The sequence below is a fragment of the Culex pipiens genome, chromosome 2 (genome assembly GCF_016801865.2).
Source record: "Culex pipiens pallens isolate TS chromosome 2, TS_CPP_V2, whole genome shotgun sequence".
Classification (NCBI taxonomy): Eukaryota; Metazoa; Arthropoda; class Insecta; order Diptera; family Culicidae; genus Culex; species Culex pipiens.
In genome coordinates, this window is record NC_068938.1 from 136,773,886 (window position 1) to 136,801,520 (window position 27,635).

The window sequence follows — 27,635 nt, forward strand, 5'->3', positions numbered from 1 at the left end:
AAGTGAGCTTCAAGTTGAAGAAATACTCGTAAAGACCGACCACACTAATCCGGTTGAGTTTTCCAAACCCCGGCCAACCTAACCTCAAACGCTCTAATCTAGTCCGAATACATATTCAGCAGGAAGAGGAGGAAAAACGCCTTTCTCCGCTGTGCCGTTCGATTCCGGTCCCCGGGAGTCCCGTTGCAAGCGACAACTGACCTCTATTTGCAGAACCCCGCGATGACCAATCTCGCGGTGTGGGTCGTTGGAAAATTGAGAAAGTCACGTTATTCAACGAATCGCTGTGTGGTTAAGGTCGGTCGTCTGTAACGGTTCACAGCGCGACTTCGAAAGAGGTCGTAAAGGTGGAGATTTGGTGACCTGCTGGAGCAGATTTGATCTTGTAAAAAAATGAACAACACTAGTAGAATGAGTTCCCATTCGTTTCAGCACCAAACGTCTGCTTCTAACGTCTGAAGAACATGTATTTTGACAGTTCGTCACGGATTGGATCTTGACCATTATCGGCGCCGTCCAGGTCAGAATGTAGATCTCAACGAAAACTAGATTTCAAACCATATGATTTCCAGTTTGGACAAAATCAATCGGCCAACAAGTCAAGACCCAGGTCAACTCTCTAAACCGAGTTTGCCCAAGCTCGTCGACACTTTCTCCGAACCGGTACCTCGTCGTAATTCCTCAAGGTAATTGCACTCACCGAACCGCTCAGTCCAAAAGAAAAATCCATAACAACTTGGCAAAGGTTGTGCCCACCGAAATGGAACCCTCAAAAATGAAAGGTGAAATCTGACCAAAAAAGCGAAACATAACCTCTTTTCGGCCTTGTCTCCGTTGTCGCATGACTTGGAAAATAGTGCGGACTTCGCTTAATTTATGTGGCGCTATCGCGTCTTCGAGCCAAAAATGACTAAAATGGCTATCTTTACGAGCGCCTCCTGCGCTTCGCGCAGTTCCCACGTGCTGAAACCATTTTCAGCTCCTTTCGCGGCAGTTGTGTACACAAAGTAGAGCTAATCTGTATCTCTGAAGAAGCCATCCGCGTGCCCCATAAAGTTCGCGTTCTCTCTGTCTAGGTTATCTTGGCGAATAAACCAGTTTTTATTGACGGCTTCCCGGCTTCGCCGGGAAATCTAACCTCAAAATATTCTTTCGAAGGCAAACCGCGCGCCACTCTGTCAGCGCGAATTAATTCGTATATCGTTCTGAGGTAATAAAACAACTTCGCCGAATGTCCAACCGAGCGATCATCACTAATTCGATCTGTCAGATGATGGTGCTGCTGACTTCGTCAGCGGGAACACCCTATTGACCTTGTCGGGCAGGGTGGTCCACGCTGTGTTCTTGGCAGACTGTTGAAGTTTTTTTCTTTCAAGTTTGAATTCGGTGGACCGGAATTAACATGTGACTAGCGGTCGAAACATCCCGTGAATCTCTTAATCATAGTTCGTTAGGGTGGTTCAATCATTTATTGAAGTGTTGATATGTTTAAAATTTGCTTTTGTGATTAGAAAATCTGATTTTTTAGGACAGGTTGTTAAAACTGTTTGCACTTCTTGCTAAAAATAAATTGTTCAAGAAAATCTAAATAAGTTGCACTACCCTAACAATCTTTAGAAGCGATTTTCCGCCTTCTAATGCATGTGCGCGTTTGAGCTTTTCAGTGTTGTTTTTCGCGTGATGAAGATAAATCGTGCTTTCATTTCCGCTTGTAAACGAAAAGGAAAATGCCGCCGGTTTTTAAGGGGGACGAGTTAGAAGCAAATCTGACGTGTCCCCTTAACGCAAAGCAAGATCAGAGCGTTTTTTTATTTTTGCAAATTTTTGTTGAACATTCACACAGACTCTTGAAGAAAGGCCGACAAGGTGATGGACAGTGCAATGTCTCGTTCTTTTCCTGTATTTGAGGGCAAAAAATGTTTTTGAAAAATTTATGAGAAAAAAATTAATGAAAATTGATAAAATTTCAAGAAAAAATATTTGTTCAACTGATGAAATTTTTGAGAATCTTTATAAATTATCAATTTGTTTTATGCTGAAATTTCAAATTTCATGTTTACTTATTAAAATTTAAATGATTAATTCAACAAGAATAATGACTATTTTACCCCTTTCTTTCCCACTGTGATAGCAAATTTTGGTCGCCACAATTTTACACGCAATTTGAAAAAAAAAGTGTCACTTTCTTCCGCTCGATTCTTTTTTTCGGCTGCGGGGGTGACAGCTCGGTCAGGAAAATGAAATGACAAATAGTCAAACCGGCTGATTTGTGGGAAAATGGTTTGGGAAGCTGAGCTTGACTTGAGGCTTTCAAATGAGATGATTCACTTCACGGATGGTGGCGGATTAGAAAGGGGTAATTTACACGACAATTTGAGATTTTTCATTTTTTTGTTGAATTTGACTGCATTTTTTTAAAACAGACTGAGAAAGTTCTTCTCGATCAAAATTTGTGTGACTTGCATCTAAATTTGAACTACAACCCTAAACGCAGCGTATTCAAGACAATCTATCTTCCCAAAAACCAACCAACTCCAAAGATACTTACTTAGGGATACTGCGGAGATTTTCCCTTATCCTCTTAAAAAAGGAGCATCAACACTTCTTATCTACCAAAAAGTGGTGATAATCAGGTTCATATAGAATGGGTTCTATTCATAGTTATCAATTCTAGGCAACTTAGGCAATCATCAAATATACATGGCGAAATCCAGACTGCAATCCGCTGAAATCTCCAAGCGAAGCGAATCTAAACTTCTTCAAATCGTTCATCATCTTTCTCCATTCAAGAAGCGGTCCAACCTGCAACTTTGACCCTTTTGGCCGTCCCATCGACCCGTCGACGAGACAATGCAATTTCACGCGCGCTAAAATAATAAGCCCACGTGTGACCTCGGTGGGACAACACCTGTCCCGTGTCCTCGCCTCACCCCTATGTTGAATGACTATTTTTCGGGTTGCCCCCTTAATTTATATTCCGGTGTGTGGCAAAAGTTATCTCGGTCATTAATCAGGTACCGAGCGACGACTTGCCATGCAAAAGCCAGACGGCAGTGACTGCCAGGGTTACCAGGTCAAAATTTTGAAAATCTTGCAATGTATCGATCAAAAATCTGGAAAAATCTGGCAGACGAAAATCTAACAAATCTCAATGGTGAAAATTGAGAAGGATATGAATGAATATAAAAGTTTGTAGAATTCAGATGTTTTAACTGTTTTTAAGGCTTAAAAAGTTAGTATATACTTATTATTTAATAAAAACACATTCTAATATTTTTGTTTTTCAATTAAAATCATTCATTTTAATCAAAAAATTGTACAAAATGGGCATAAAGTGAAAAATCTGGCAAAATCTGTCAATATCTGGCACTGAGAAGGATGAATCTTTATTCTGGCTGACACTTGAAAAATCTGGCATTCCCAGATTTATCTGGCAACCTGGCAACCCTGGTGACTGCATTCTCTGCTGGGTTGGCAGGGCTTTGGGACAACCGGGACAACCCTTGCATCCCGGGACTGCTGGTTGAATGGGGTTGCCAACCTAACCTACCGTCGGTTGGTTGAAAGAGCTTGGTTTGCCGACGGAACTGAAACTCTAAAAAAATCATCAATGAGTAAACGATATTTTCATGATTTTCTCTTTTGATTTAGTGGTTTAATCATTGTTTACATTTAGCGTCGTTTGACGTTTATTTTGCGAATGTAGTAGTGAGATCTTATGCCGATATTTCGCGCAAAAGAGCCTTTATATCAGTGAGTGTTCAGTGAAACTCCGTTGACGAACCCTTCTGCTCCAAAAACCAACAAGCCGTCGGCATTCGCTCCCTCAACTGTTCGACTCCGTCCAGTTAACGAAAACCACCAAACCAACAAAAAAAAAACGAAGCCAAGAAAAATGCTAAAAACCAGACCAAAAAGGCAAGAACTCGCTGGCTTCAAAAAGGAGACATTGCGCTGCATATCGGCAAGTCTACACCAAGACCCCGGCGGCGGCACTAGAACCGGTTTCGGTTTCGGTCGTGCAACTTTTCCGAACTGCACTCTTTGGTGAAGCTGGCCCAGCCTGCCCAAGTTAGGCTTCAACGCGCTGCGCTAACCCTTAACATCGAGATGAGGAAACCACGTTGCGCTGGTTGGAGAAACTGGTTCAAATTGGCGCACACACACACACCAACTCAGTAAAGCCGTAGCAGGCTCTGGAATCAGGTTTTTTACGTGAAAGTAAAAGTTGGGTATTGCGAGTTACGGGGTAAATTTTGACCGGCGCTGAACGGTTTTTGTGATCACCTGATCACAAACTCCTCAAAATTTATAATTTTCTTGAAGAAATTTAAACAAAAAAACAATTGGACCATTTAGCCAAAGGTTATTAAAGTGTTGACACCGCTTATAAAATGCAGTTCAGTTTTTCCTTCTTTTTCTTTCAACCAAATTCAAAAGGCGCAAAAAAGAACGGAAAATTTACATCGCTTCATTATCGCACCACCACCACCACCACCGTCGTCGTCGATTGTGAAGAAATGTTTTATTACTAAAACCACGATGCAAAAAAGAAAAAAAAAACGCAAAACAAGTCGTCGTCGTCGCCGCCGACGAGGGATTTTCTGCTGGTAAATTTTTCTTGTTTTGTTTTAGCAAATTTTCCGCGCGCGTATATTTTAACGTGCCGGTTTGTGTGTTGAAGATGTCTGACAGCGAACAAAAAAAAAAAAAAAAAGAATGAATAAAATAGTCGGCGGCGAGAACCGAACCCGCGAGAGATGCAAGTCGTCGACGTTCGAGAATTGTGTGGGCTTTTTTCTGTTGATATTTCACGATCGCGCGCGCGATCGTATTTTTTCAAACCCGTCATATCGTTCTCTGCCCACGCACACATACTCATACGACGGTGGCGATCGTCGACAGAGTGTTGGGCACAGTGAGATTTATAATGTTTAATTTGTTAAATTGGTAATAGTTATTACTGCTGCTAAATAAAGAAGCTTAAAGCTTTAAATTTATTTTTTTTATTTCACAAAAAAAAAACTGTGAATGCAACTTCTTCGTATACATATACATGTGTAACAGAAATGAGCAAAATCCTAAATCTTCATAATATATAAAAAATAATAAAAGTTATTTTTTTCATTAGGCTGGTACAAATATTTTTTAAAGTTTTTGTCACCCCCCCCCCCCTTCAAAATTGGCTCGAAAAATCAGGGGGCAAAAAAAATATTTTTACAATAAACTTCAAAATTTCAATGAAAATTCAAGTGCAACCAGCTGAAATCAAATTAAAATACATTCTCCTGCGTTTAAAAACATTTTTAGCATGTTTGGGTTTATTAAAAAATCTCAAGATTTTTTGAAAATTTTCGATGCAATTTTTGTTTTTGTCAGATCTTAGATTTTTTGAAAACTAATGATTGCAAAACAACTGAACTAGTGTAAAATGCATTCTAAAACACTTTTTTCATTTAAATGTGAAGACTATGGCTTGTTATTTAAATTTTTATTTTTTTTTATTTTTTTGCCCCCCCCTTGACCTCGGCCAGGGCCGAGGGACAAAAACTTTTTTAAATATTTGCATCGGCCTTATCACGTTTAAAGAATTATTATTCAATATTAGTTCATGCAACACGTTGCAAAAAGATGAGTTTTGCAACAAGTTCCATACAACATATTTTTTGCAATTCTGATAAACATTCTTCAAGTGGAATTTTAAGTCAATTATCTATTTGTTTAGTCAATTCACTGATAAAATCAAAACAATATTGAAAAGTATAACTTTTCGACACACATTTCAGTGCTGAAAGTAGAACTTTTTAGCACTTGTATCGAGAAGTAATACTTTTCGATTCTTTTATTTTTAGTAGAGAAAAGTAGGCCTTTTCGTCATGCGAAAATGACAGGAAAAGTCAGTTTCACAACGGAATTGCAAAAATGTCACTTTACTCAATTATTACTAAAACATTCTCTCCAATACATAAAACTTTTTTAAGAGAAATGTTATATTGTCAAAAAATTAAATTTCAGCCATAGGCTCTACATTTGAATTAAAAAAAAGGTTTCGAAATGTATTATAATACACCAGTTTATTATTTTGCAATCATTTATATTAAAAATATCTAAATATTAACGAAAAGAAATCGCCGAAAAAAGCTTAATGCGTTACTGAATATCGGGATTTCTAAAAAAAATCTAAATATTTTAAATCAATTCCAAACATGCTAAATATGAATATCAACACAGGAAAATGCATTCCAAACTGTTCAGTTGATTAGACATCTATTTTCATTAAATTTTTTTAAATTAATTTTAATAAAATAAGGCCATTGCAATTTTTTTCATGTTTTTGTCCCCTCTTTTGGTGCAAGTTAGGCCGTTGCAAATATTTTTTGAAGTTTATGTCCCTCAACTCTGACGAAGGTCAAGGGGGGGGGGGGGCAAAAAAAATAAAAAAAATTTAAAAATTGAAATTACGAGCCATGGTTTCAACATTTGAATGAAAAAAGTGTTTTAAAATGCATTATACACCTGTCCAGTTGTTTTGCCATCATCAGTTTCCAAAATATCAAAGTTTTGACGATTTTTTTGTTTTTTGCGCAAAATAAAATTTTTGCGGTGCTGTGCATTGGAATTTCATAAAAATTCAAAACATTTTTTGGAAAAATATTTTTTTGCCCCCTGATTTTTCAGACCAATTTTGAAGGGGGGGGGCGACATAAACTTTGAAAAATATTTGCAACGGCCTTATTGCAAAAAAAAATAGTTTACATTGAACGAATCTGTACAATTGGTTATAAAACTTGAAGAATAATAATGTTTATTTTTGCATTTTTAACCAAACCGAGCATTTCGATGCTTTGAACAAAATTTTGAATTTTGGGGCCACAGATCGTAAAACGACATGAAATATTAATCCTTGCACTGTAACTTGGATTTGGCCCGCACTTTTCTCTCGCACTTTTGACAACAAAATTTCCAAAAACTAGGCACATTTCACATTTCCAGTCGCAGTTTCCACCAAACTGGACATTCGCACTTCAAAATTGCGATTGACAGGTGAGCAACATCGGCTCGCTTTGATAATTTTTTGAGAAAATTAAAATTTCCCAAGCCAGTTTGACAAGTCGCAATAGTGCGATCGATAGCAATAATTTAGTGCGAAGTCCAAGTTAGTGAGAATTGCGCAATATGGGGATTTTTTTTTAATAGATTCATTGATATTTTACAAATTTGTGACAGAGGCATAACTTTTATTTTGTATAGAACATTTTGTGATAATTTGAGCCTTTTTTTACAGTAACTGTTATGTTAATTATTATGCTTAAGATTTTAAATTTAGTTTGTTTTGCCCCTCCACCCTCAACCTCGACTAGTAAGAAAACTTTAAATACAAATTGTACCAGCCTGAGACAAAAATGCACAAACTGCAAGGTCAAAAATGTAGATCATTAAACTAAGGCAGCCTGATCCAGAAATACTGATAAAAAATATCAAACAATCAAGATAAAGCATTTATTAGTACACTGAAAAAAATGGTTATAAATGGTTTAACAAAAAATTTACATCAGGAACTGTTGATCGATTAAATTACTCGAAAAAGGATAATATTCAACCATCAAATTATCAACCCCCTGAAATTCCACTTTTTTGTGGAGGGAATATAACTGACTTGCTTGATATCTTGCATGCAAAAGAATTCGTAAAGTAGTTTATGCAACATGTTGTGAACAGAAGATTTTCTTAGCAAGAATCGTACATTTACCTTGCGAGCTGGATAATTAAAACGAGTGTTGAAAAAATCAAGTATTGCAATGAATAAAATACAACATTTTTTGCATTTCCGGAATTGAACTTTTCCAATGATACGTTACTTTTGGGTACAAGTGCTGAAAAGTTGAACTATTCTGCACTCTAATGGATGCTAAAAATTACTTTCCAGTAGTGTTATTTTTAGCGATAAAGCAGTCTGTTTTGTTATTCGAGAATTACAGGAAAAGTAAATAGTTTCACAACGAAATTACAAAAAGCTCTTTTGGACACTTCTTTAAGAATGCTGAAAAGTTCAGGTTGCTTTCATGTTTCTATGTTTTATTCTTTTTAGCATGTCAAAACTGATTATCATTTTAAAAATTAATTTATGTCAAAATTATTTCCATTTAAATGTTTATTTCTCAACTTAACAGGAGAACAATGTCCCACATTCATTCGCAGTCCGCCCGAAAAAGTCACTTTTGACAGAATCATAAAAATTAATCTCCCTCACTTATCTTCCGATGATCTTGGCCAAAAACGGCACCGCGGCCTTAAACACCACCATCTGCCCCGTCTTGTCAACCTCTCTCTCGAGTCACCGAACCTCGCGAGGAAATAGTGTGAGCAAACAGACGGAGCGCGAAGGGGGGCAAAATGGTACAAAAATATTCATATCTGTCATTCGGCGACATTTCTCCCCGCACGCGAGTGTGTGTGAGTGGAGTATTTATCGTCTTCACCACACGAAGAAAAAAAATAAAGATGAACAAAAACAACAACAAAATCGTAGAATGAAAAGAACAAGCGCGGTCGCTTTTCAGAGTGCGATGAATGTGTGTTGCAAAGATTTTCAAGAGTGTGTGACCGACGACTGTTCTTTTGAGCTCACACTGCAGTCGGGCACGACTTGTTTCTTGCGGTTTACTCATTTTCGCTTTCGTTTTGGGTTCTCCCCTGCTTGAAACACTAATACAAGCGGCTGGGTAGTGGGGGAGACACACTAAACCATTCGTAAGATTGAGCAGAAAGTTGTTTTGAATAAAAATAATAATATTCATTAAATAGTATGCTGAAAAATGCTTAAAATGTAATTAAAATATCTTTTTATGCGAACTTAAGCATAATTTTATTAAAAAAGATTGGAAAAGATTGTCACCTTTTAAATGTGATTCAACCTTAAGCCAACAGCACATACACTCACACAAACTCACACAGGGGTTTGGGTGACTTGGTTTTGGTCACCACACCAGCAGCAGACTCAAGCTTCGCGATATACATGAGCGCTCTTGAAAGACGAACTGGCGTTGCCTTAATTCTAAACCACGTTTTTGAGGCGCCCCCCGGTCCTGAGTCAGATGGCGGCGGTGAATACGGCCTGGACCCGGGCTGTGGTCAAAGAAGTGTAAATAATGAACTGCCAAAGGTAGGGCGAGTCGGGGCAGGGGTGTCATATTTTTAAAATGTAGTGAAAATGTATTTGTTTCAGTTTTTAAAATGCATGTTAATTTCTATTCTCAAATCAGAATTTTTTGATACTTATGAAACGATCTTAGCCTACTCCCCACCGATACTTATTTTATTTTTTAACAAAAAAATATTATTTTCTTTGAAAACAAGATAATAGAGATCTAGGTGGTGCGAGCTGTCAGATTTGTTTTGATTTTACCGTTGTTTTTAAGAAACTTATAGAAAGATGGTAATCTCTATGAATTTAAAAATTCTCGCGAATAAACAACTGCATTCTAAGGATTGGTTTATACTAGAGAATGGGTCGTTGTGGAGAATGGTATTCTGGGGAATGGAATTCTAGGCATATGTATAGAATCCGATAAAATATCAAAAATACCATGATCTACAAAGATTTGTCATAAACTTTGGAAATACTGAAAAAACATCTGGAAAAATCTGTTGATTTGTATATTCAAAATATCGTTCTTCGGAAGCTTTATAAATTTTTGGGGAAACATAAGGTTTGTAATTTTTTAAGAAAAAATATTGATTAAATCATGCAAGAAATAATAAAACCTGAAAAAAAGTTTAATAAATTTTCAGATTTCATGAAGATAAGCAAAAAATCTTACACAGAATGTTTTAAACAGTTTTGCTTATTAGTGCTAAATGTTTCGAAAAAAAAAAATAAGCAAAAAGAAATTCAACTTTAATGGGTGAAAGATTTTTTTGGGTTTATTTAAACTTATTGAATTCATAAATAAAAATTATGATGCATTTTAAATTTAGTGACTCTTTGTTGAAATTTGCAACTAAAATTTGAAGGTCGCACTGGATTTGGTCAAATTTATAATGAGCAAAAACTTCATTTGCAGGTAAATCTCCTGTTTTCTATATGTTGAGAACTGAATGGATTGGATCCGAAAGAGAAATGATGTATAAATAAAAAAATAAAAGTTTAAACTCCATCTATTTTTTCTATAAGTACAAATTTTAATTAAAGTTTTGTCATCAAAGAGCCTTTTCAAAATTTTCCCAAAAAAAATTAGGCGGCAAAAAACTTTATTTTAATAGAAATTTTCATCGAAAAAAAAACTTTGTAAGTGTAAATATTATTTTTGCATTTATAATCATTTGAGGCAGTTTGAAGCTGTTTGGAAATTTTGTTTTCAGTGGCACAGATCTGGAAAAGACTTTAAAAAATATTTATTGTTTGTCGGTTATATGTTTGTAAAACAAGCTTGGATTATGAAATTGCTCTTACCAAACATTTTGTAAGTGTTAATATCCAAACCGTGTAAAAGCATTTTTAATACAGCTGAAATTGTTAAAATAATGGAAAGGCAGAATAAAAAATAAATTTACTCATCAAAACTTGCACAATATATTCCATAAAACGTCTAATTTTCATATGTTCAGCAAAAAAGACACGTTTGAGAATTTTTAAACATTATAGTCTAGAACATTGAAGAACATTTTTTCATTAGGTTGATTGAACTACTTTTGTTTAATATTAAATTTGGAATTGAGCAAAACTTCAGAGAAATCTATCCTAGCATTGTTTTCTTTTCAAACATTTTTTTTTCAAAAAAAAAAAAATGTTTAGAAATAATCTTCTGAAAAATCTGAATGATACAAATTCTCACAATTATTTGTTTCAGATATTGCTCAGGTTTAATAAAAACTAAAACAAATAGAAATCCAAAAAAACTCCTGCAAAGAAATTCGCACTCGCAATCGCACCAAAACTCAAAGAAAATCTTAAAAAAAATCATTTTTTCAAGAACACGCCTAAAAACTCACAAAAATTATCTTAAAAATATAAGTTCAGCCTATTTTGGAAAAAAAAGTACAGCTCATTTTGTAAAACTAAAGCATTTTTTTCGTTTTTTCATGTTTCAAACCATATAGAAATTCTCAAAAAATAAGAAATGAAATTAGATAGCTTTTGTCAGCTATCTTAGAAAAAAAAGCTGTCGAAAATTATCACAGAAATTCACAAATTAACAAGAAATTCAAAAACAATTGTATGTACCAAAATTTAAAAAAAATAGCCAGATAAGTATTGAGGACTTTTAACAAAAACGGCAAAACATTGAATTTGTATTGCATCCTTATCCCCCTGGATAAGACACACAATTTATTTTTGATTTGGCCCATAAAAAATGAAAACCGATTACAAAAATGTTATGACAAAAAAATTATTGAAAAAGAAAAAAAAATATGAATGTAAATTTGTCAATAAATTTTCTTGGTTCTTGGAAAGATTTGAAATATTTTTTATTTCTTTGGAATCAGAAACATTTGTATATAATTTTTTTAGACTAGAAAAAAAATTGCAAAAATAACAGTTTATTGAAATAACAAATGATAGTTTTTTTTGTCAGAATTAAATCTTAAGAATTGGAGATAAAATTCAAGCTCTGAAAATAAAATCTAAAAATTGATATTAACAAGTCACAAAATCTGCACCTTTGGCACCCCTTTCAAACCGATTGCAAAACACTTCCTCAACACCGATTTCCAACTTCCGTCAACCGAAAAACCAACCTGATTTGCAAGAGCCCATAAAGCCCACAACCAACCACTTGAGGCCTTATCGGTTGCACACTACTCAAGTTACTCATTTTTTGTACGAAAAAAAAAAGAATAAAAAAAGCAACATTTTTGTGCAATACTTTACAGTGCACAAATACAAAAGTGCTGTAAAGATACGACAACTCTTTTCACAGCAGAAGAAGAAGGTGGTGGTGGTGGTGCAGTGAAACGAGTCGACAACGTCGACGACGACGATGTTGAATAAACATCAGATAAAAGAGGCGATTCACTGGAAGAGGAAGGAGATTTGACAAAGTTGTCGAAGCAAAAGAGAGAAACTTTGCTTCGAGTGTTGTTTTTTTCTTATTTTAGTGATGAAATTTTCATCAGGTGAAGTTTCGCGGGTGGAAAATCAGTGTGGACAAATCGCTCAAAAAACACAGTTGTGTGCACCTACGTTTGATTCTAAGCCGGGGGTTCCGCGGTGTCTGTTGTCAAGCTGCAAAAGCGCGTTGCTTTTTTTTTTCTCTTCGACGATGACGATAATTTCTTCCTCTCCTTCGCCTTCAGATGTACCGCTGGTGTAACACACTCTCTGACTTCTTTGATTTTGCTTCGTACGCTGCACAACGGAGCTCCTCCTTCGTCACACTTTCTACCGACAGCTGTGGGGAGCTGAAGGGGGCCCTCTTTAAAATATTTACGATTTGCTCGGAAAATTGATTGGAATAATTTTTCACACACTGATTCTTTCGGCTCGGTGCCTCTTCGGTTTGCCTTTCTCCAAAAAATTTACGACGCGCTATCGAGGTGAAATAAACTTTCGTTACTTTTTTTTAGTGATGATGAATTTTCATGAGAATTTTTCCTCACTCACTTCGTGCCTCTTGATTTTCGAACCACTCACTTATTCTTCTTCTTCGATTTCTTCCTCTTTCCCTTTTTAAGCGATATCACCTTCGAAACGCTGATTGGAGAGAATCCACCGCCTGGTCACCTTCGAACTTTCTCCGGCGAGTTTCGCTAGCGATGCACAACGCGCGGCGACCTTCGGCACGGCACACTTGGATTTCGCGATAAGCGGCTATTGTTCTCGCGCGAGCGTCAAAGCTGTCGTCGGTCCAGCGGCACGAAGAACGGAACGACAAAAAGGAAAAGCGATTTTGGGGATTAGTCGGGCGGAGCACAACCGAAGTTTGACGTTTGTTCGACTAAGCGGCAGCTACGCGCTTCTTTTTTTCCGGGGGGGTAATTTCGGCGAAAATCTTTTTTTTGTCTAATTTGTTTCCGCGGAGGATAGTTTTTTTTTACTGAGGAGGTCGCACGCACACACAGTTCTTCCCGGACACTCTTGACGGACTCTTCCGGATGGACACTTGGCGCTTTTCCCGACGACTCCTCGTTTTTAATTTGTTCCGCGGTTCGGCGATTTGCTTCCCGGCTCTTAATGTTTACCGACTTTTGGTTGTTCTTGTATTAACGCGGTAAGAGAGTGGGATTATATATTTTTGCACGATATAATATTTTTTATATGCGGTAGTATATATAATTCACCCGGATTTACATTAATAAGCAATAAGCGGCAAATATTGTTTGCGGGGATGCGAAACAGCGCGACCTTTCTTAAACGTTGTCGCTCGTAGACTGACTCGAACGGCAAACTCTAAATTTATAACTGAGCGCAAGCGAACGAAGCCCGATTCGGTCTACCTTCGATATCTAATATCGTACGTACACGAAGTGCGCTCGCACGATACACACGCAAGCAAAGCGCTCACGAACTCATCGCTCTCGCGAGCGCGCGCGCTCTCCCGAAGCTCCCGAACTCACCCAGCTCTCCCTGTGTGAGTGAGTGTGTGTGCATTTTATGGTCAATCGCGGCACGAGCGCGAGCTCGCTCGCACGCTCGGTATAATAAAATTTATCCATAAAAAATCGGCAGTCGCGGCGAACATGTGAGACTTGACGAAAATTTCGAGAGAAAACGCCGAAAATCGTGTGTGAGAGAGATGCGCTCTCTCTCCCAGCTCTCTCGCTAGCGCGAGATTTTATGTTTGTGATCCACACAATGAAACCACGTGTGCGTAAAGAGGGTTGCTATAAAAATAATACATGCAACGGAGGAGATGGGCTCGAGTCGCGTGCTGTGAGTGTGTTGTTTCGGTGGATTAAGGTTGCTATAAAAAGGGGTGGAAGGGGGAAGTAAATTTGGAGTTGGATAGGGGAGAGAGAGAGCCACTGCTGTGTGGATCGCGTTTTTATATGGCCGCGAGAGTTGATTGGGAAAAAATGTGGAACGTGTTTTCCTGCTATTTGATGATTGTGGAGAGATAAACATGATTTTTCTGAGTCATTCGTTTTAGTGTCAATCAAAGTAAGCCTGAAGCTTGGAGAAATGGGAAATGCAAGAGAATTTATGTAAAATTTTCATAATTGAACTATGCATCAAGATTTTAATTTTCTTAAGTTTGCCTTTTGACCTTGTATAATTATTTTTGTTGTTTATTCATGTAATGGTAACGAATAACCAATATTTAAGTTAAAGTCACTTAAATTCAATAAACATTAACATAACATTTTGATGTAATTTGATCATTTAACTACTAGGGGAACAGCATCTAACTCAATCGTGCTTCTAATGTCGCCATATCAGCACTTTGACGTTCAATTACAGCACATAAACAGCAAGTTAAGATAAGTAAAGCAAGTTTCTATCAACAGTTCTACAAAGTAAGTTGTTTAAATAGTGAAAATCAGCAAATTGAATGGAGTTAGGAGCGAGTGCTTAACCTCCCAAACATACGAGAATTTCCCCCTACCATAAGTAATTCATATATTGGTGACATTCAAATTTGGAGATCGTGATTTTTTTTATTAATGCCGTTGCAAATTTTGTTTGAAGTTTTTATCCGCCCCACGCCCTTCATAAATTCTCCAAAAAACTGAGAGGCAAAAAAAATATTGCTGAAAATTGAATGTTTCATTGAAAAAACTTGTGCAATTGATTGAAATTTTTGAAAAAATATTTTGTAACGTTTATTTTTGTATTAAAAATAAAACAGGGCACTTTTGGACCTTTTGCTTACTTTGAATTTTGGGATCAAAGATCGAAAAAGACATAAATCTTCACATTTGTACAGTAGTAACATAACTGTGAAAATGTATAAAGCATTTTTTAATACTCTTTAATTCATTATTGTTTTGAAAAAATGGGCTCAAATTTAAAATTAACTTTTGTCGGCGGGCGCTCTAAAATTCTTTGTGTAAATATGGGTATTCGGCGCCGTCGCTCCGTGCCATACTCTAGTACACTTAGGAGCCCAGGGCGGCGAAGTCCTTGTAGTTTAAAAGGAAGACACTAGTGGTTGGTACTAGCAATGGTGGCCGACAGCTATAAAGTCAACTTCGTTTTTTTGTCATTAAATGAAAAAAAGCATTCAGCTTTAAAATTGTTCATAACATACCGTATTTTTTCGAAAGTACACAAATTTTGATAATTTGCAGTATGGGTATCAAACAAAGCGAAATTTCATATGCTTTTCCACTCGATTAGAGTTTTTTGAAATACAAAAAAAATTACAAAATACCGTATTTTTTCGAAAAACTCAAATTTATTAACTTTGCAATATGGGTATCAAACGACGCAATTTTTTTTATGAAGCTTGCAAAATTTTAATGTATGTATGAAATATACAAATTTTCGCTTCGTTTGATACCCATATAGCATATTTTGAAAATTTTAGTATTTTCGAAGAAATACGGCAATTTGTGAAAATTTTTGTATTTAAAAAAAAACAACTCTAATTAATTGAAACAGCATACGAAATTTCGCTTCGTTTGATACCCATATTGCAAATTTAGAAAATTTGAGTACTTTCGAAAAAATACGGTATTTTCTGAAAACTTTAGTATTTTACAAAAATACTTTACTAAAGTGAGAAAAATACATACAACGTTTCGTTTCGTTTGATACCCATATTGCAAATTATAAAAATTTGAGTATTTTCGAAAAAATACGGTATTTTGTGTACAATTTTGAGTACATTTTTATACTTTGAAACTTACTAAATTTTCAAAAAATATATTCTAGGTGAAAGCATTAAAAATGTAACATGATTTCAATCATATCATATCATTTATCGATTTTAGAAAGAATTAAATAATGTGTTATCGTCTATTATTCGCGATAGAATTATCGAAATAACGATAACGATAATATTATCGACGATAATTTTATCGATTAACAATCTTGGAATTGGGGTCCACCTCAACTCCAAACATTTAAAAATTGCAAAAAAATCCGTTTTCGGTCGTTTTTCACCAAAAACAATCTGCTCAACATAAAACATAAAAAAAGTTGTTCAATGGTTGCCAATTTTTTAGGCTGGTATAAAAATGAATGTAAAAATGTATTTAAAGTTATTGTTATTTTTCGGATAATCGAATCACGAAAAAAAAACATTTTCTTTGTATTCTTTGATTGTGAAGCTTAATCCCAAACATGCTACATCGCTCAAAAGTAATTTAAAAATTTTCAATCCAAGATGGCGGCCAAAATGGCGGGATTTAAATACTGAAAAATGTATTTTTTTCATACAAACCTTCGGAAAATCGAAACTTCGGATAATCGAGTCTAGACTGTAATGCATTTTTCATGCCTTTTTGCATTGAAATGGTGAACTTGTGACTTGTTATTCACAGCCAATCATATATTTTTTCAAATCTTTTACGTCTATTACCGATCTGCGGTCCGAAAATTAAAAATATCAAAAACTGTTATAAATATTTGCACCAGCCTTCACAGTTGTTTATTCAAAAGCAATCAAAAGTATGGAATTATTGATAAACCACTCTAATTCAACTTAAAAAAAACTTTAAAAAATGTTGTGTTGCGGATTATAAAAACTTCGGACAGTATGTCGATCGATGAAATGCATTTTCTTTCTGGATTTTATATAATTCCGGATACCAAAATAAGTATTTATAGAATAATTTATTTTTTCATAACAACCTTGCCTTTTTCTGCATTGATAATCATATGAGCAATTCTCTACCAAAACCGGAAATGGATTTTATTTGTATTTTTTTATTTGGCTCAAACTTTGTGGGGGCCTTCCCTATGACCAAAGAAGCTATTTTGTGTCATTGGTTCACCCATACAAGTCTCCATACAATTTTGGCTGCTGTCCATACAAAAATGGTACAAAAATATTCAAACAGCTGTAACTTTTGAGTGAATTTTCTGATCAATTTGTAGGTATTGTTGAGGACTATTGAGAAAAAAATATGTACACGGCAAAAAAAGTTTGCAGATTTTTTAATCAACTTTCTTTTCACAAAAACTCAATTTCCCAAAATACGTATTTTTTTATTTTCGAGATTTTTTGATATGTTTGAGGGGACAAAAACCCACATCTTTCGAGCATGGTCAAAAAATCTGCCGCCGAGTTATGATTTTTTGAAAAAAATAGTGATTTTTTGAAAAAAATCGAAATTTCATGCAAAAACAAATTTGACCTCAATTTTTTATTGTAAAATTGAATTTCCAATCGAAAAGTACTTTACAGATTTTTTGATAAAGGGCTCTGTTTTCAAGATAAAGCCACCAAAAGTTTTATTTCATCGAAATATTTGCAGTTTATCGATTTTTAAAAATAGTGATCATGAGTGACCATTTCTAAAAATATATTTTTTTAAAGTTCAGAAAATTTGCTATGAAATTGTCTAAGAGACATTGAAGATTGGACCTATGGTTGCTGAGATCCAGCCGCTATAAGAAAAAGAAACACGAAAATTGAAGTTTTCTAAGTCGCAGCCAAATAGCCCACTATTTTCTAACGTCGATATCTCAGCAACTAATGGTACGATTTTCAATGTTAAAACATGAAACAATCGTAAAATTTTCCGATCTTTTCAAAAAAAAAAACTTTTGAAAAAAATTAAATCAAGACAAGCAATTTAAATGGGCATAATATTCAATGTTTGGTACCTACTTTTTTCTCAAAAGTCCTCAACAATACCTACAACTTTGATCAGAAATTCACTCAAAAGTTACAGCTGTTTGAATATTTACGTACCTTTTTTGTATGGACAGCTGCCAACATTGTATGGAGACTTGTATGGGTGAACCAATGACACAAGCTTATTTGGTCATAGGGAAGGCCCTCACAAAGTTTGAGCCAAATCAAAAAATACAAAAAATAAAAATGGTGGAAATCGGCCGATTTCGTAGAGAGTTGCTCATATCTAGTACGTTTGGACTCGTTTAAAACTTTTTTGAACATTTATGAAATTACAATGTACAGCACCGCAAAACCTCATTTTTTCCGCAAAAATAAAATTTTCGTCAATACTTAGAAATTTTGGAAATATAAATGATTGCAAAATAACTGAACAGGTGTATAATGCATTTTGAAACACTTTTTTCATTCAAACGTTGACACTGTGGCCTGTAATTTCAATTTGACTTTAAGGGAGGAAGTTGAGGGACATAAACTTCAAAAAACATTTGCAACGGCTTAATTTTTATTTATTACCTTTTTGATCGGGTAATATTTTGAAAATAAAATCTATGTTCTTCCATTGTTTTCATTTTGTTGTTCTATATTTTTTTTAATGTCTCACTTAAATATTGTAGCTCAATCTTGCATCAAATGTAACAAAGATTTTAACTCCTCCACAAACTCAAAATGAAAATTATCACCTCCTTTAGCTAATGCCACAAAAAACCGCCCACCCGTTATCACTGTCGCAGCCGCGTGCAATTTTCTGAAAATACCCCACACTGCCTTGCGCCAAATTTTTATCTATTGTCGCGTTGATCCCCTATCTGATTTTTCCTTTTTCTCGCCGATAATCCGCTCATAAACATGCTAAATTCCAGTGATTACCAAGCCAAATTTCGGTAGTTTTTCCCTCCCTCTCCTCCCTTCACCCCCTCTCGTGAACGTGCGCTTCCTGTGCGGAGCCAAAATTGATACATGCTTGTTTCTTTACCACCCTCGCCCGTGACTTCCGCCCGATATTTTCCCAGAACCAAGTCTGGGCTGGAGTTGGTGGGTGGATGGCTGGTAGAATCCATGGATAGGAGTCAGCCTCAACTAAAATTTAAATTAGAAAGTGAAAAGCGGCGGAGAGTCGGCTTGTGAAAGTCGAAATCTCATACACACAGATACGTAGACAAGCATTACACGTACTGAGAGATGGCACACATTCGGCGCAGAAATTTCCCTTCCGAAATTACAAACACGATGTGCTACCAACAACGACTTGGAACGGATATTCAAGCGGCTTGGCGACGGTAGGGGAGGGTGGTCAACTTTTGGTAAAAGAAAAGTGTCTGCTAATTTTCTAGCAACTCACACGAAATCGGGAAAAGTTGCCCCGACCCATCTTCGATTTGCCTGAAACTTTTGTCTCTGTTCACGAATCCGAGTTCCGTTTTTTTTATATCTCTTGACGGAGGGGCGGTACGACCCCTCCCATTTTTGAACATGCGAAGAAGACATGTTTTTTAATAATTTGTAGCCTGAAGAGTGATGAGATGGAAATTTGGTGTCAAAGAGACTTTTATGTAAAATTGGACGCCCGATTTGATGGCGTACTCAAATTTCCGAAAAACGTATTTTTCATTGAAATCAATAATCTCTTGAAATGGTTTTTTTCTAGAATATACTAAAATTTTCTCGAAATCAACAAAACAATGTAAAAAGGCGAAGTGTAAATAAAGAGTCTATCCTGCTCACGTCAGTTGATGTTTACATTAGGAACGAGCAGCAAAGAGTCTGTTGTTTACACTTTGGCATTGGCCCATTTGCATTGTTTTGCTTGAAATACCTTTTTTCAGAAATACTCAGATTTTCAAAATTTTAAATATGGGTATTAAACGAAGTGAAATCTTGTATGCTTTTCACCTTATTAGAGTTTTTTTTCTGGAATATGCAAAAATTTTAACAAAATACCGTATTTTTCAGAAATTCTCAAATTTTCAAAATTTTAAATATAACTATCAAACGAAGCAAAATTTTGTATGATGTTTCACTTATTTATAGTTTTTTTAAAACTAAAATTTTCACAAGATATCAAAAATACAAAAAAAATCTAAATTTGAAATCAGGGTTTCAAACAATGTGAAAATTTGTATGCTTATTCATATTATTAGAGCTTTTTTTTGAAATATAATAAAATTATCACAAAATACCGTATTTTTTCGAAAATACTCAAATTTTCAAAATGGCAATCAAGAGAAGCTAAATTTGTTGTGCATTTTCACATTTTTAGAGTTTTTTTTTTCTAAAATTTTCACAAAATATTTCTTTTTACGAAAGTAGGCAAATTTTCATAATTTACATCATTGGTAGGCTCCTTTCGTTAGATATCCATATTGCAAATTTTGAAAATTTAAGTGCTTTCAAAAAATACGGTATTATGTGAAAATTTAAGTATATTATAGAAAACTCTAATAACCCAAGTAACAAATGAAATGCTTAGTATTCTCATAAGTTTTTATTAAAGTTTTAAAAGTGCAATTAAGGATTACTAAAGCATTGATTAAAACCTACTTGTTTTATGGTCACAAAACTTAATAATAGTTTCAAGATTTCTTCAAAATAATGTTAAGAATTATATATTAGGTTTTGATTTGGTTTTATTCCTTACACTTTAAACTAGCTTGAAGAGGTTGTTTTGTTGCTAAATAACTTTAACGAAGTCTGCCTTAAATCAGTCCCGTCTTCAAAGAGCATTTTTACAATCCTGTAAGACTTAAACTGTCAGTGTCTCTGCAACTTCGTTCTGAGCAGAACGTGAAGCTGTTCCCTAAACAATTATTCATGAATATTCAGTTAGATTATTCATTGTTACGATCAAGGTGTAATAAAAATGGCTTTTTGTTGTTTCTTATTGTGTTTTAGTTTTGATGAAAAGAATAATATATAATATTTTCCTGAAATAGTTGTTACTGTTGTGTGCCTTGGAATTGGTTCCAAAAAAGTGCTTTTAAAGATTTAGTGAATTTGATTTCACCTGTCTTAACACATCCAACTCTGCCTGCGGTTCTTAAATTGTGGGAAATAATTCTATATTAAAAAAATAATAATATGAATTTATTTCCGATAAAGTGTGCTTGGTTGATAGTTTCTGGAGCATCATTTGGAAAGGTCGCAAAATCATTTTGATAGCTGGAACTGTTTTGAAAATTTTTAATCAACAGGTAACTATTTAACAAAACTCATAGTGTTAAAAGGTAACCGGGAAGCCAGCTTTTATTTTGTGAAAATGTTACCTTTTGTATCGAAACTTGTAAAATAGTTCCAGCAGTCTAAATGCTTATCCGCCATTTTCCCGTGTTGCTACAGACTATTGAGATTTAACAAGGACTGGCATAAATACTTAAGGTTTACAAAAGGCTATCCATAAAACTTTATATTCGTAAATTAGTCTTCAACAAAACCCATCAGATCTAGTTTTGTGTATTGTTACGCCCAATAATTGACAGTTGCGCTCAAGGTGTCATTTGTGCTATTGTTGCAGTTTTCTGTATTGTTTGTGAATAACTATTTCAATCAATAATATGGTCTTTTTGTGCTGTCTACTTGTGTAAGTGAAGTGAAAATTACAAAAACTGCAGTAAATGTTGCGACGATCACTTAACAATAGTGATAATGAGTACAGTGTTCATAAAGCTACACGAATAAATTTTCGTCAGTTGGTTCTTCATTAAGTGATCTTATGTGTGTTCATGCTGTGTGTTTTTTAAATGAATAAATATTGTTAAAAAGCAAAAAACCCTTCTGTTTTTTTATTCAGTTATTTTGAAATTCAATTTCTCCACCATCGAAGGCGATCTACTTGCAGCTGAAAAAGTTGCATGTGCTACGGTCCCGCCATGTGCGATATAATCTTGTAGAAAACCATGATAAAACATTTTGGTTCTGATTAAAGCTCTTATAAGTCTTTTATAAATCTGATATGTTCTGGCTAATTTTGATGCAGAACTGCTCAAGAATGAGTAGATTTAAAATATATTTAATCAAGAGCATTTATACTTATCGAATTTCGCCATATTGCTGAAAGAAGCAAGGGGCAAAAATACGCAGCCATATTGAATTTGGAAGCAACAACAAGCAAAAATTATTAGTTTTTGAAAAAATCTCAACTTTTTTTCAGAGAATTGAAAGTGCTCACACTAATTTTTCGAGCTATCTTTGAAAATTGGTCGATGATTTTTTTTTTTGGCATAACTGTTGAGGCTTATTGTAAGTATAAACTTTAACAAATATTTCTTAGTTACAATAAATAATATTTCCAAATTATTATCATCTGCCATCAGTCATTGTATTTGCGTGCAAGAATAATTTATTTTAATCAAGTAAATTTGTATGTCATTCCCTCCGATATACAACCATTTGGTTTTACTGCAAAACAAATAAATAAATACTTCATGCTCTGATATAGCATTCAAGAATAATTACAGACTTCAAGAAAACCTTTTTCCAAACCAAGCAGTTTGAATCTTGTTTTGAAGAGCTCTATAATGTATTTATAAAGCACACATTAAAACTGGTATGTTTTAACATGCTCCTCAAAAATACTCTTGATAACCTCCTAAAATGGTCCATTTTGGCTTTATTGTTGATTTAACTGGTATTTAACTCAGCATGTAGGACCATAAAGCATTTCATTTGAATTTTCTTAAGAATTCTACAGAAACTCTTTGAGACTGTTACAAAACTGAAATTGTTACTTGGGAATGTACAAAACCAAACAAAATTTCAATTCGTTTGATACTTTAATTCGAAGAAAATACGGTTTTTAAAAAATACGGTATTTTGTGAAAATGTTAGTATTTTCCAAAAAAAAAGACAATAAAAAAGTAAAAAAGCCTACAAAATTTCGCTTCGTTTGATACTCATACTGCAAATTATGAAAATTTGAGTACTTTCGAAAAATACGTACATAATTTTGAGTATTTATACTATGAAAATTAGGCCAATGCAAATATTTTTCAAAGTTTATGTCGCTCCCCCCCCCTTTTCCTTCAATATTGGCCCACATTTAAATTTTAAAATGTGGGAATGAAAAGAGAAATGATTTTTATTTAAATTCCAATATACAGTAAGTTAAGTGCAATAAGTTTTTTTTTTTTGAAAAAAAAAGATTCCTCAGCAGTGAAAATTAATGATTTCAAAACAACTGGAGTGGTTCAGATGTATTTGAAAATATTTTTTTTTATATGTTGAAAGTATGGCTTGTAAATTCAATTTCATATTTTTTGCCCCCTCCCCACCCCTTTGACTTTGGTAAGAGTCAAAGGACATAAACTAAAAAAAAATCATTTTCATAAAAATATACACTTACTGAAAGCATTGAAAATTGAACTTGATATGGTTGAATGAAGTCGAATTTAGAAAGATTTTAAAAATGAGTTATCGTTCATTATCGGCGATAAAATTATCGCCGATAGAATTATCGAAATAACGATAACGGCAACGATAGACTATCGTTATCGTTTGACGATAATTTTATCGAATAACAACGTTGAATTCGATATTTTTGCGTTTTGAGTGCCTTCCGTATGCACAAAGAAGCTATTTCGCATCATTAGTTTATTCATAGCATTTTCCATACAAATATGGCAATTGCCATACAAAAATAGTATGTTAAAAATTAAAAAACTGTATCATTTTAAGTATCATTTTTACCAATCTTCGGCAAAGTACCTTGAGGTCACAAAAAATTAAGTGAAACGTTTTTCAATTAATTTTTTTTAAATATATTTTTGCTGCATAACATGTCATCTTTTTAGAAAATTCCAGAAAGGGGAAACAATCTAGTAACTTAAAAAAAAAATCCTCCGATCGTTCGATTTTTAATGTAAAAAGTTGAAAATTTGGGGTTAATTTCTGATCTCTCCAGTACAAATTTTAATTAAAAAAAAAACCTGCCAAAAACAATTAAGATGTCAAAAATAAGTGTTTTAAAAATAAATTAACGCATATAAAAAAAAATCATAAATTGGACAACAAATGTTTGCCCATTCCGAAATTTTTAATTTTTGAAAGATTGCATGTACCCTCAAACATGAATATAAAAAAAAAACAAAATATTATATTTTTACATCAATTTTAAGTACCAAAAAACGATTTCCAAAAAGTAAGAAAAGAGAAATGAAAAGGAAAGAGAAAGAGAAAATTATCTAGACTGAATACTCATGCCTCAAATACAACTGCTCTTCCCTCCGTATTGATACTCTCAGCACCGAACATAGCCGAACACGTTTTTTGTGTTTACACACTCGCGTTTGACATCCTCTTTTTCTCTCACATTCCCACTTCCATGATCGTCCCACCGCAACAGCAAAACCACAAAAGCCGTCACAAAACCAATTTCGCCGTTTCGCGTTCTTTCATTGCAGTTTTCGGAAAGATTGAGAGACTCAGTGGAGAGATCGCGAAGTCAAATAAAAGGGGAAGAGTGATAAAGAGAGAGAATGCCATCGCTGGGAATCACGTGACACAAGAAGAGATCTCACAGGCTATAGTGACGGTCGCTATACTCTCTGATGTTTTGACACAGAGATTATCAAATGATCGCTTTTTCTATCACTCATTTGCAACACTGGTCGTGGAAAAAAAAAATTACTTTACAGAATGACCATGTTCATCATTCTAAAATGGTAAGCAATTATACAATTGACCACTCTCCCCTTCAAATCCTCCGCCAATCCATGTTCCACCTCGTCTCCTGCCGTTATCATATGTTTTCATCACGCTGCCGGGGCATGTCTTTATTAGAGCCGTTCCTAAGCCGTTCGGTTGCTCCAATTTCTTAACCCCGAACTTGCCACAACCTCCTACGGCGCGGCGGCTCAACACCTTCCGGACTCTGTGTACCAACCCCTTTTGCATGGCAACATCAACTAAAGTGAAAGAAAAAAAAACTAGAAAATGTCGCCAACTTTCGTGGAAGAAGCTTGGTCGGAGGAGATGTTGCTGCTGATTCTACGGCATGAAATGGCCGAGATTTGAATTTTTCAGCATCCCAACATTGCCCGAATCCGAGACACATCTGCATACATCTCAATAAACTGGTTGGCTTTATTCACGTCGGAACGTGGTGCACGGAGGGAAAAAAGTTGGTACACGTTGCAGATTCCTGACTGTGAGGTTAGGTTTAATTTGCCTCGGATGCCAAAGTGGGTTGATCGGTGGTAATATGTAATGGATTTCATGTAGAATAATTATTGTGAAATCCTAAATATTCCATTTTCACAGAGACCTGCTCATTAGGCTTTTCCAATCAACGGAACTGTCGTCGAAATCTTATCATCTGAAGGAAGAACTCTCGTCCCAACGCCGCTGCTGCGTTTCTTCAATATCCAAGGTGCGTACGAGCGGCAAAGAACATCGCCATTGATGACCTGCTACTCTTCACCACCGGGCTTAGACTCCTTCTCCCTCTCCTCAGCTGCTGCTGCTGCGACTGAAAAACGGCATCGTCGATTGTGTCCTTGAACGAACCCACGAAGAACCGACGACGCCCGGAAGAAACCGGGAACCGAAAAGCGATTTATCCATTGCAAACAGAGAAAATCGGAAAAACGGCAGCAACCAGGCCAGGCCAGCAACCAAGACCAAGCCCCGATGAGTAACCGACCGCCTGGCAGGCGAAGAAAGAGAAAGCATTTCTCCGCGGTGGTGCAAAATTCCGTACTCGCCGGTCGTCGTGAAAAAACGTGGAGAAAGGAGATTTGTAGAGGAAAAGAAACCGTAACGTTGGGTATTTGGGACCGTTTTCCACAAAGACAAGAAAGACAAGAAAGACAAGAAAGACAAGAAAGACAAGAAAGACAAGAAAGACAAGAAAGACAAGAAAGACAAGAAAGACAAGAAAGACAAGAAAGACAAGAAAGACAAGAAAGACAAGAAAGACAAGAAAGACAAGAAAGACAAGAAAGACAAGAAAGACAAGAAAGACAAGAAAGACAGAAAAGACAAGAAAGACAAGAAAGACAAGAAAGACAAGAAAGACAAGAAAGACAAGAAAGACAAGAAAGACAAGAAAGACAAGAAAGACAAGAAAGACAAGAAAGACAAGAAAGACAAGAAAGACAAGAAAGACAAGAAAGACAAGAAAGACAAGAAAGACAAGAAAGACAAGAAAGACAAGAAAGACAAGAAAGACAAGAAAGACAAGAAAGACAAGAAAGACAAGAAAGACAAGAAAGACAAGAAAGACAAGAAAGACAAGAAAGACAAGAAAGACAAGAAAGACAAGAAGACAAGAAACCAAAACAAATATTGTTGTGTCTCAAACTAAAACCTTTTGACGGTACCAAAGATAGTAGATCTTCACCCGAGAAGTCATTATCAGTTGTTGTTGGTGGATGCCCCCTCCCATCCTTTACCCTCCCCCAGCGCCTGTCACCATGAAAGGAAAGGACAAACAGCCTGGGGAAAGGATCAGCAACGGCAGCGGAAGAAGAAGTGATGGCAGAGAGATGTTTTCGAATCGTCACAAAGCCACACAAACATACACTGACAAAGGAAGGAGTGAGGAGAGACACCGAGTGCGCGCGTGATGATGAGTTATGAGCTTGATTACAGAAAAAGGTGGGAGAAACGGGAGAGAGAGAGAGTGTGAGCCGACATCAACGCTGAAGAGCTCCGGATTTGCGCGGAAATGAGAACTAATGTTGGATTTTAGCATATTTCATTAGCCGGCCGGGGATTTAGAACGGCAACTTTGCAATCCATTGGAAAATGTGAATTAATTGGAGGTGGATTAGGTTTGTGATTGGACGGAAATGAGCGGAAATCGCCGGTGGACTTTGATGGGAATAATATTTTGGAAATAATGCCAGGATTGATAGTGTAAATGGTAGCATTTTTTTAAAGTTCTGCACAGCACATGCATTTTTAGTTTTGGATGAAACTTTGTGTGTACTTTTTCTATGATCAAAGAAGACATTTTGCATTAATGGTTCGTCCAAACAAGTTTTCATACAATTTTGGCACTATCGTCTCAACGCCATTGGTCGAATCTTCAATATCTTTGAAGCAAAGAGGTGATTTCCTGATCTCTTTGAAGAAAATATTTTCAGAGATGGTCAAGTTTTGTCATGAACAGGTGAAAAAGTCACGTTTTCAACAAAAACTCAATTTTTGGTGTATTAAACTTGAAGAGTACAGGACTTTTCGATTGCAAAATTAATTTGAAATTTACAAATGGATAAAAAAAAACTTTACGACTTTTTCAACATTTTCAAAAAAAAAGATCGAAAAAGTAGAAAAACACACACAAATGAACTTTGATTTACTTGTGCCAAAGCTCAAGTTTTTTCCAAATGAAACATATTTAAAAATGTAAATTTCGAAAAAGGGTTATTTTGAGCAGCTATTTTTTTTTGTGTGAAAAGTATTCCAAAGTTGGCTTCTTCGATCAGAAAATCCGTAGACAAAGTACAGATTTTTGAATATTTTTTTAGCCTATTTGTGAATGGAAATTGTTGTGGAAACTTTAATGGACGAATGATCGAAGATTTTTCACACAAAGTTTCATCCATATAAAAAACTTAAAAACCCGATTTAATCCCACCTGGGGTGAGATAGAGCCTTTCTTACTAAAGAATATAACGATGGTAGAACTTCTTTCAATTCATAACATTGACTTTGTTTAGAAGAAGAAGAAAGTCTTATGATGAAAGCAAAGTATTATAAATGATATGATTTCCAAAAGAAACAAAAAACGCCATTTTCACCAAAAGAATATTTTTAATCGTACATATTCTTAATCAAACAAGCGTTTATGACAAACGCGAGCATAGCAAGCTTCACATGCGCCAGTGACAACGCACACCGCGGTAGGCGCAAAAAAAAACCGAGGTATAAGTGAACCGCGTGTGCCGC

The 27,635-nt window shown here is 35.2% G+C and overlaps 1 protein-coding gene across 9 annotated transcripts in view; it reads right to left on the reverse strand.

Annotated features, from left to right (window-relative positions):
• LOC120417562 (protein muscleblind) overlaps window positions 1-13,464 on the reverse strand; it is a 526,440-nt gene extending 512,976 nt beyond the window's left edge. For 4 of the 9 annotated variants that reach the window (XR_008212114.1, XM_052708168.1, XM_052708167.1 and 1 more), the window contains exon 1: window positions 12,185-13,391. The gene's annotated coding sequence lies outside the window, so the exon portion shown is untranslated. Of the gene's footprint in view, window positions 1-12,184 lie in introns of all 9 variants that reach the window. The other 5 variants (XR_008212116.1, XR_008212115.1, XM_052708165.1 and 2 more) reach the window with 5 other exon arrangements.
• Between the last annotated feature and the right edge of the window lie 14,171 nt (window positions 13,465-27,635).